The 9,448-nt window shown below is 49.3% G+C and overlaps 1 long non-coding RNA gene across 1 annotated transcript; it reads right to left on the reverse strand.

The window, feature by feature from the left end:
* Positions 1-603: 603 nt before the first annotated feature.
* Positions 604-7,320, reverse strand: LOC109323395. Its single transcript, XR_002104656.1, has 3 exons — positions 7,213-7,320; positions 2,712-2,715; positions 604-627 (listed from the first exon to the last, which is right to left on the reverse strand). It is a non-coding gene; the product is annotated as an uncharacterized LOC109323395 (long non-coding RNA).
* Between the last annotated feature and the right edge of the window lie 2,128 nt (positions 7,321-9,448).

The raw sequence follows: 9,448 nt of genomic DNA on the forward strand, positions 1-9,448 counted from the left end.
ACATCCAGAAAGCTAATCTGTGGTGCACAGCACACTTTGAGGTTCCAGTTTACATATGAAGGAACACATTATGAAGTGGGGTGGAAAGGCAGGTGGCCACACTGGCCAGCCTGCATGAAGGGGAGCAAGGGGGGTTGCAAGTGGGAGAGCTGCAGTTTCTTCCCCCACCAAACTCAGACACAGCATCTTTCCTCCCACTACAAGGGATGAGACTGCTACAAGCAGTAAAGAGAGGGGAGCAGCAGTGCCACCAGAGCCACTGCCTGTGCCTGAGACTCTCTCATGTCCAGACACAGCAGCCACAACCTCTCTCACCATAACTGCAACCCACACAGCAGCACACTTCACCCCTGTGCCACTGCCTATGCTGAGCCTTAGGGAGAAACAGTTAAGTTTGTGCTCAGGTTTTTTCCTTTCAAGCCATGAGGTCTTTCCCAGAAGGCACTTCAGAAGGTGCCTCTGTACAGGTGAAGGCAAGCGGCTCAGCTGAATCCACTCTTTCTCTTGCTGTGCCTCTGACTGCTGAAAAGGGGGAGAGTTCAGCAGCATCCACAGAGGCACCTGCACACCAGAGGGAAAGGCCTAGTACTAGCATGGTCTGGGATCATTATGAGCTGGCAGATGATCCTGCATTTGCTATCTGTGTGCACTGCTGATCCAAAATCAGCCGGGGCAGGGAAACAAAGTGCATGACCACCTTAGGGATGCTGAGTCATCTCCGCAGGTACCACCCCTTGGCCACAGGAACAGGCCCCACTCACTCCACAGCTCCCCTCCCCCCCACAGCATAGGCAGGGCACCCTGGAACATTGGGGGCAAAAGGGACCAGTTGCAAATGCGAGCAAGGTCACCCAGACCACTGGGGAGATGATCACTCTGGATGGCCAGCCCTTCACCTTTGTTGAACAGCCAGGATTCAGGTAGCTCCTGGCACTGCCAGCTCCATCCTACCAGGTGCCAGCACGCACCACCTTCAGCAGGACGGTGGTGCCCTCCCTATATGAAGTATGCAGGGAGCACTTGAGGGAGAAGCTGCATAAGGCAGGTCCGCAGGTGACCGTGCACTTCACCTCGGACATCTGGAGCAGCTGGGGTGGAGATCATGTGTACTTCTCCCTCACAGGGCACTGGTGTGGCCAGTCAGGCTGTCAGTGGGCTCTCCTTCACACCAGGGTGATGGATGAGTCCCACACAACAGCAGAGATAAGGGGGGCCATGAACCACATAGTACAGGGGTGGCTGGGCGTTGAGCAGGCTGAGCTCACCCATGACTTCATGGTCACTGACAATGGGGCCAATATGGTCAAGGCAGTCCATGATGCCAACTTTGCTGGTATTTGCTGTGTGGCACACAATTTACATCTGATTATGAGGGATGCCTTGGAGGGGGAAAGGGCTGCCAGTGATGGCACCAGCAACACTGGCAGGCTTGTTTCCAGATGCAAAATGGTGGCAGGCTACTTCCACCGGAGCATCAAGGGGGGCAAGATGCTGTGGGACAAACAAGTAGAGCTAAATGCCCTGCAGCATAGAATCATCTAGGATGTGGAGACTTGGTGGAACTCCACATACCTGATGTTCGAGAGGCTGGCAGAGCAACAGAAGGCCATCCATGAGCTGGCCTTGCTTGGGGAGATTGGGATCAGCGGCCCCCTGATCAAAGGTGAATGGGATGCCATCTCCCAGATCGTGCTGGTCCTCAAGCCCTTCCTCGAGGCCACTGAGACCCTCAGTGCTACTGGTGCCTTTCTCAGCCAGGTGGTCCCCATAGTGAAGGAGCTCCGTGGCCAAATGGAGAGCTTCCTGGGGGCCAATGTTCCTACTTGGGGCAGGCCACTTTCACCAGATGTGCAGGCACTGGTGAGGCGGCTGAAGGAGTGCCTTAGGAGAAAGCTTGAACCCTCGGGGTCCAACACAGTGCATATGCTGGCTGCCCTCTGTGACCCAAGGGTGAAGGGCATGGTATGTGGCAGCAAGACACTGAGTCACTGGAGGGAGATACTTATTAAGAAAGTAATGGAGGCGGAACAGCGGAGGCAGGGGGAAGTGAAACAGGGGGATTCAGTGCCTGAACCCAGCTTGCCATCCACGAGCCAGTCTTCCCCTCCACCACAGGCACTGCCAATATGGGCTAAGGCCATGGCAAACATTAGGGGGTCCAGACCCACCAGACCCCAGGGTCAGGCAGACAGCCCTCACATCGTGGTGTCTGCCTATCTTGCTGAGCCTGTGGAGCCCCTGGACTGTGACCCCTTGGCCTACTGGGCAACCCGCAGCCCGATGTGGCCGGATCTGGCCACATTTACCTGGGAATACCTGTCCTGTCCACCAACCAGTGTGCCAAGCAAGAGGGTATTCAGCATGGATGGGGATGTTGTGACACCCCCCCACACCTGCTTGGATCCTGGTTTGGTGGAGCAGCTGGTGTTCCTCAGGGTGAACCTCCCGCTGCTGGGATCCCCAAGCTCCAGGTGCAGGTAGAGTGAATGCCACCCTCCTCACTCCATCTGTATCATGAGTTTTGTCTGTCACCAGCCTAAGGTGCAGTTTCCCCCAAACCCTTGCACCTATCACCATGAATGTTGGCAGGCTTTGTGGGCTCCTCAGGGGCTAGCAAGCCTGCAGTTTTGAGCTCTCTGTGGCTTTCCACACAAGTCACAGGAGGTTTTCTCTCAAGAATTTGGGGTACTGTTTCTCTGAATCCCCTGAACCTATCTTCTTGAAAGTTGGCAAGCTTTGTGGGATCCTCAGGACCTACCATTCTGACAAGTTTAATCAAGATCAGACAAGAAATGCCAAAGTTATAACCTGCTTCGGTCTTCCCCATTATAGCCTATGGGGAAGTTGAAGCAGCTTGAATATTTGACTGAGCTTTGACCTCAAGTCGAAGCAGACTCACTTCAACTCAAAGTGGATGGCAAATCGAAGTGGGACCCAGTTTAATATTGGACATGGCTGTCAAATCAAATATTACCTGCTCTGCACAGCCCTAGCATTCAGTGTGCATTCATTCTGGTTCACAGTTGTTTGATTTCTCCTACATATTTTCCATCAAGGCATTTGGTGCATTGGACATGTGTGGAGGTGCAGGTGCAAGATCCAGAAATGTTGATGGTTCTGTTGTGGGGTGTAGTTGTTGCAGGAGTGGTGGAGATGTGTTGGCAGGTTTTACATTTCTTGTCCTGGCATGGTCTAGATCCATTGGGTATGTTTTGGGCCACAGGAAGTTTGCTTCTCACAATGAGGTTGGTGAGGTTTCGCACTTGTTTAAAGGCTAGGATGGGTGGTTCTGGGAAGATCTCTTAAGAAATGGGTCTTCTTCTAGTATGGGTTGAAATTGTTTGAACATTTCAGGGAGGGATGGTATGTCAAAACTAATGGTATGCAATTCATGGGGAATTTCTTTTTGTACTCCAGTTCTTTATGTTGTATCCAAGTGGCTCTTTCAAAAGTGTTATCTTTTTCTCTGGAGTAGTGTCCTTGTTGAATCAAAGCCCTTTTGAAGATTTGTGTGGTGATAATCACGGGTGTTCTCCTCAATGCTAATTCAGTAGTATTGGATATACAGCCAAGCCCTCTGATACAACTGCAGATGCTTCCACTGCCTGAAGAAGGGTGTTTGTACCTGAAAGTTTGCAAAGAAGAATTTTTCCAACTATTTTAGTTGATCTAATAAAAGATATTGGATTTACTCAAAGAACCTTATCTGCCTATGTCCTTAGACCAACATGGCTTCAACCAATGCCCCTGAGACTGGGTTAGTTAGGTGATAATAGGATTAAGTTAATGTTTGACAAATAAGGACTGAAGGACCAGACTGGAAACTCTATAGTGTTCTGCTAAATGTTTATTCACTTGACTTCGTTGGGATCACTTCTCAAGGTAAGTGTTTTGCAGTCTAGCCCATTTATTGCCATTTTATTAACATTTTTACTACTTGTATTTTTTCTGCACCATGGGGAAGGCTGCATGTGTGCTATTTTCAGTGTAAGAAAACCAAGGCTTAATGCCTGAGGAAAGCTGTTCTTACGACATTGTAGAAGTGCTTTTTTCTGTGTTTGAAGTGAAAAGAGGAGCAGACTAAGCGTGTTTCTCCACATCATAGAAGTTTACAGCAAGCTATTCCCAGTGATTCCCCTCTGGTATAATTATTAGAGTGGAATAAAATGGCAACTAGCTGATTCATGACTCCATAGCAGTGCATCTTTCCTCTGACCTTTGGCTGTGTTTGAATCACCAGAATAAGCCCCCTATCCAACAAGGTACCAACCCCCCTTAGATCATTGTGATATCACTGGGAATTGAGACACTTGGCATTTTGTATGCTGTGCATCTGAGTGTATTTGGGTGGAAATGTGTGAGGAAAACACAATGGCTAAATCTCTGAAAGGATAGCAATTGACTTAAAAAAAGTAGGAGTCTCGTGATTCAGTAGGTGGCTCTCTTCCCTCAGCACTGTACAGTGCCCAAACAGATTGTTCTAAGCATAACATTACTGAGTATGCTGTCTTTCTGTCACATAAAGTCAGACTGTAGGCCATGTGAGGTCATTAAAAGCCCTGTGGTACTTTTTGTAAGAATGCTGGTAATAGTTTCAATTGAAAGAAAAAATTCATGGGATTTTTTTCTTCTGTTCTCTCAATTCCATTCCATATATTTTCACACATTGTTTTCTGTTTTTTTCTAATCTGTCTCTAGTGTTCACACTGCTGTCCTGGAAAAATTCCAGTTCAGATCATTTCATTCTGCCTTTCTCCTTCACTTCTTGCCTAAAACTTCTGTTCTGTTTGTGCTGTGCCTAAGCAGCAATGCCATTCACTTCTTGACAGCTGCTCTGTGTGGCTGGTAGGTGAAGTGATCTCTAAATCCCTTACCTACCTTGCAGGAGTATTGTAAGACTTAATTGAATTAGTATTGCAAAGCTGTTTGAGATCCTTAAAGCCACCACAGATGGCGGTCAAATGCTGTGTAATTATTCCCATTCTTCTTGGACCATATTCATAAATAGCATGGTTCTGGTGTTAGTAATAAGAAATATTTAACAAAGAACTTAGAACCCAATGTTTAGCTTTATCAAGGAGCACTTGCATTATTCAGGAGGAGGGGTGGTTCAGATGGTTTTGAGTCTTCTTTGCAACCACTAAAAGCCTTAGCCTGATTTGCATTGTGCTGGTTACCCAGAACAATTTTGAACAGCTAGGTTTAACTAGTGTCCACTGTTGGTACATCTACATGAGATGCTTTACTGTGAAGTAGCACAGTTTACTGCATAGCAAGTGTGCACATCTACATGTTCGCATGTTTACTGGCCTTTATGCAGCAACTGGGTGCCATCCTTGTGCCCTGGGACCCAGCCTGCAGCCATGCTCTGTACAAGAGTGCAGGTGATCTGCACAAAACCCTGCTCTGGCTGGCACCCATAGTAATGTGTCACCAGGGGAGGACCCCTTAGGGCACCAGCAGCCCATCCTGTCAGGCTCCCCACCTCCACCCTCCACCAGCAGCTCAGGGAGCCTGAGCCAGTACCTGCCCCAACAGTTCTACAGGCTCAGCCCCAGCCATGAGATGCAGCCAGCCATTTTACCACCAGCTGCCAGCAATGTCAGGTCCCCAGGGGTACCCTGGCTGGGTACCCATATGCCATGCCCCAATACCTAATGACACTGCCAGAAGCCACAAGCCATTGCTTCCAGTTGGGACTGACCAGAGCCACTGGGCACACCAGTCCCTCCTACATAGTAAGACCTGCACTGGGAGGAGGACCCTCTTTGACCCAGCCCCCGCTCCTGCTCTCTGTCTGGCATGGCCACACTCCCCTGACCCCCAGGTTCTGCCCCCACAGCACAAAGGAGGGCAAGAGACAATGCAAAACTTTAAGCAGCCTGTGCAACCACAGCTAGGCAGGCACAGGCCTTTTACACAATGAGGAATGCATAAATGATGGTTGCAATGTCCTCCTTGGTTGCAAGGGGGCAGGAACTAGGTCTGTGTGAAATATTACCGGCTGTTTCTCTTCAACACTGCTCAGACCTGTTTCAAGCTAGAAGCAGCAAAATTGAAATGAAATGAAAGGCTTCAAACTAACCTTGAAACTAAACAAGGGCAGTTGAAAATGTTGAAAAGTTTTGAGTTTCAAAGATGAAGCTGGGCTTGCTTTCAGGAAAACAAAGTAAGGACAGGGAGGGGGAAGAGGGTGGAAGGACTGTTCTGATATTGACTATGTAGCTGGCCAGTGATTGTGATCCTTCCCTGAGGTCCCTTCCAATCACAGTGCTCTGGGAGAGGGATGGAAATACAGCATGAAAAGCAGCATTGTTTGAACTGAGATGCTTTCAGCCTTGGGCTCATTTACTGAGCTGTGTCTTCTAGCAGCTTAGGAGCATCAGACAAAAGTTATCATTCATTTCCTGCTTGCTAGCCTAGCAAATGGAATTCATCAATGCCTTTTGCTTTCTTTACCCTTTTATTTTATCATTATATTCATCCATTCCTTTCAATTTCTTCCTCCCTTCAAATCCTCTTTTTATTTTTGTTAGTTTATTTTGATTCTTTTCCCCCAGAAAAGAAATATATGGTTTCTGTCAGTGTGCATTCCACGCACTGCACAGGGAAGCACAACATATATCACATATTATAATATAGAATTTATACAGAAACACATAATACATTTATATATTTTATTATTATATACATACATACATATATTACATAAATACACATACATATACAATTATCTACATATATTACATGAATCAGATTACATTCCAGAAGAACACACACATTTTCCAGCAGCCAAGGCAAAGGCACTATGAAGCATGCTGGAAAGGCAGCTGGTAAGCCTTCAGGGAAGGGCAGAAGAGGGGGTAGCGGGAGAGCTGTAAGATCTCCTCCCATCCCCCAAACTAAGACACAGCCTCTTTGTTACAACAAGCAGATACTAGGCTTCCAGTTCTACAGGTAGCAAGGAGAGAGGAGTGCCATAGCAAGGGAAATTCTGGGAAAGGAGGGGAAATCACCTGCGTTTGTGCTCCACACCCCTCAAATTTCCCTTAGAGCCAGGTCTCATTTCCTGGCACTTTGGAGGAGGTTGAGGTAAGTGGCTCAGCTGAGTCTGCCTCTCCTGTTGCTTGACAAGCGAAAGGCAGCATCTGCACATGCAGCCGCACCCCAGAATTGAGTAGGTACTGTGGCCTGGGATCATTTTGAGCTGACAGATGCTGTCTGCCTGCTCTGCCGAGCCAAAACAAGCCAAGGCAAGGGAATAAAAAACATGAGCACCATGGGGATGCTGATGCATCTCTACAGGCACCACCCCTTGCCCTTGCTCCTCCTCAGCCTGGCATCACAACCTGCCAGACATCTGACTCCCGAGGTACTCTCCACTTTTACCTGAGCTGCTACATCCCCCTTCCCCTTACCCCCCAGCCTGTCTCTCACCCCCTGATGCCTCCATTTCCATCTTCACTGACTGGATTTATTGCCTGCAATGCATGCCAGCCTCTGGCTTCTTCACTACTCCTTCAATCCAGGAACAAAACACACATCGACTGCAGGTGCTTCCTCAGTCTGACAAGGGATTTTTCAACCTGAAACCTTGCTAAGATGTATTTCTTTAACTATTCAGTGGGTCTACTAAAAGATACCAGATTGACCCAAAGAACCTTGTCTGCCCATGCCATGTCCTGCCAGGGAGGTGGCCTCATTGGGGCACACTACCATGCTGTGAAGAGGGCCCAGCGCCAGTGAGGGTGTGCCTGAACACATACACAAAGTTACACATGTCATGAGTTATGCTTGTCAGCAGCTTGAGATGTAATTTCCCAGAAACCCCTGTGCCTATCTCCTTGAAACCTGGCAGGATTTATGGCCTCAGCATAGGATACCATGACTGATGTTTTCAACCTGTTTCACCTTAACACACACACATAGCTGCACGTCATAAGTTTTGCTTGTCAGCAGCTTGAGGTGCAGTTTCCCAGAAACCCCTGCACCAGCTCCTTGAGACTTGACAGAATTTGTGGCCTCTGCAGGGGCTACCCTCCCTGCCGTTTTCATTTGAATGAGGCAAGAAATGAGCAAGTTATAGGTAGCTTTCAGATTCCCCATTATAGCCTATGGGCGAAATGTCAAAAGAGTGTTGAAACAGTGAAACAGTTTTGATGAGACAAAATGGAACAGTACTTTAAAATGAAATGAAACATCAAAATGAAACACTGTGCCTTTGAAATGGTGAAATGGAAATTGAAATGAAACGGTGCTGTTTCACATAGCCCTAGCAGGAACATGTATCATAATCACAGGCAGCCCTTCAGATGGTGGCAGAGGTTGCAGGGCAGGCCAGGTTTGCTTTCCACAACAATGAAGCTCGGGGTTGCATACTGGGTATGCACCCAGAGCACAATAGCAATCAGCAGCAGCAGGTCATAGTAGGTCTGGCACCCCTCAGTCCATGCAAACAGCTCCTCATGCAGTACCCAGGACACATGCAGCAGGGGCACACTTGGGACACAGCACTGGTGTGGGGGGTGGGGGGATGGCCCTGGGACATGTGGGGAGGGCAGGGGCAGGCAGCACCATGTCTCATTCATCTGGAATTCCCATGCCCCCTGAGACCAGGTTCTGTGGGCTTGGTGACAACACAGGAGAAATGTGTGGATCCACAGCAGGAAGTACTGCCAGGAGCCTGGCTTGGCCCAGCCCAGCCTGGGAAGGGGATGAAGGAGGAAGGCAGCCAAGTCCCCCATTTCCGGTCACTCCCCAGGGGCTGGTGGGCAGTTTCCTGGGCACAGGCCCACCTGGATGACTTACCCTGGTCCCTGGATACCTGTGTACACCTGACCCCCAATCTCAGACCTGGCAGTGCACAGGCCTCTGGAACAGAACATCTTATTTCAGACATGTTGCAAACTCTTACAAACAGCTCCTTTCTCATGGCTCTGCATGCCCTTCAGCTGTGTGTGGATGAGAAGTATCAGTTAGCAGATGGGGCCCTGCAGATGCACCAGCTCTGCAGGAGAAGGACCCAGGATCAGACCCTCTTCCTGAACCGGCTAATGATACCCACAGAGGATCACCAGGTGGAAATGCAGATGTGGCAGGTGGAAGATCACATTGCCTGGCAGGACAGGTGACGAGTGGAGGACAGGGCCTGCCAGGATGTGTGGGACCAGCACAAGAAAGCATAGGACTAGGAGTTCAGGGCTCAGCTCCTGGCCCTGGAGCAGGAGTGAGTAGAGGCCTTGTGAGAGCAGGGTGCAGTCCTGGCCAGGGCAGTGCAGGCCATCGAGGATGACTGCTGGGTGTTAGACACTGTCCTGGCCCTGGCAGTCAACTTAATGGGGCCCACTGCCCTGCCCCTGCCCCTAGTCCCACCTGGCCTCTGGCCTGTGGTCCTGGGTGGAATTCCAGTGCCACCTCCACCAGCCAGGAGCCCCTTGCCCCAGCCCCC

This window comes from Crocodylus porosus, unplaced genomic scaffold, assembly GCF_001723895.1.
Source record: "Crocodylus porosus isolate Cpor-Errol unplaced genomic scaffold, CroPor_comp1, whole genome shotgun sequence".
Lineage (NCBI taxonomy): Eukaryota > Metazoa > Chordata > Crocodylia > Crocodylidae > Crocodylus > Crocodylus porosus.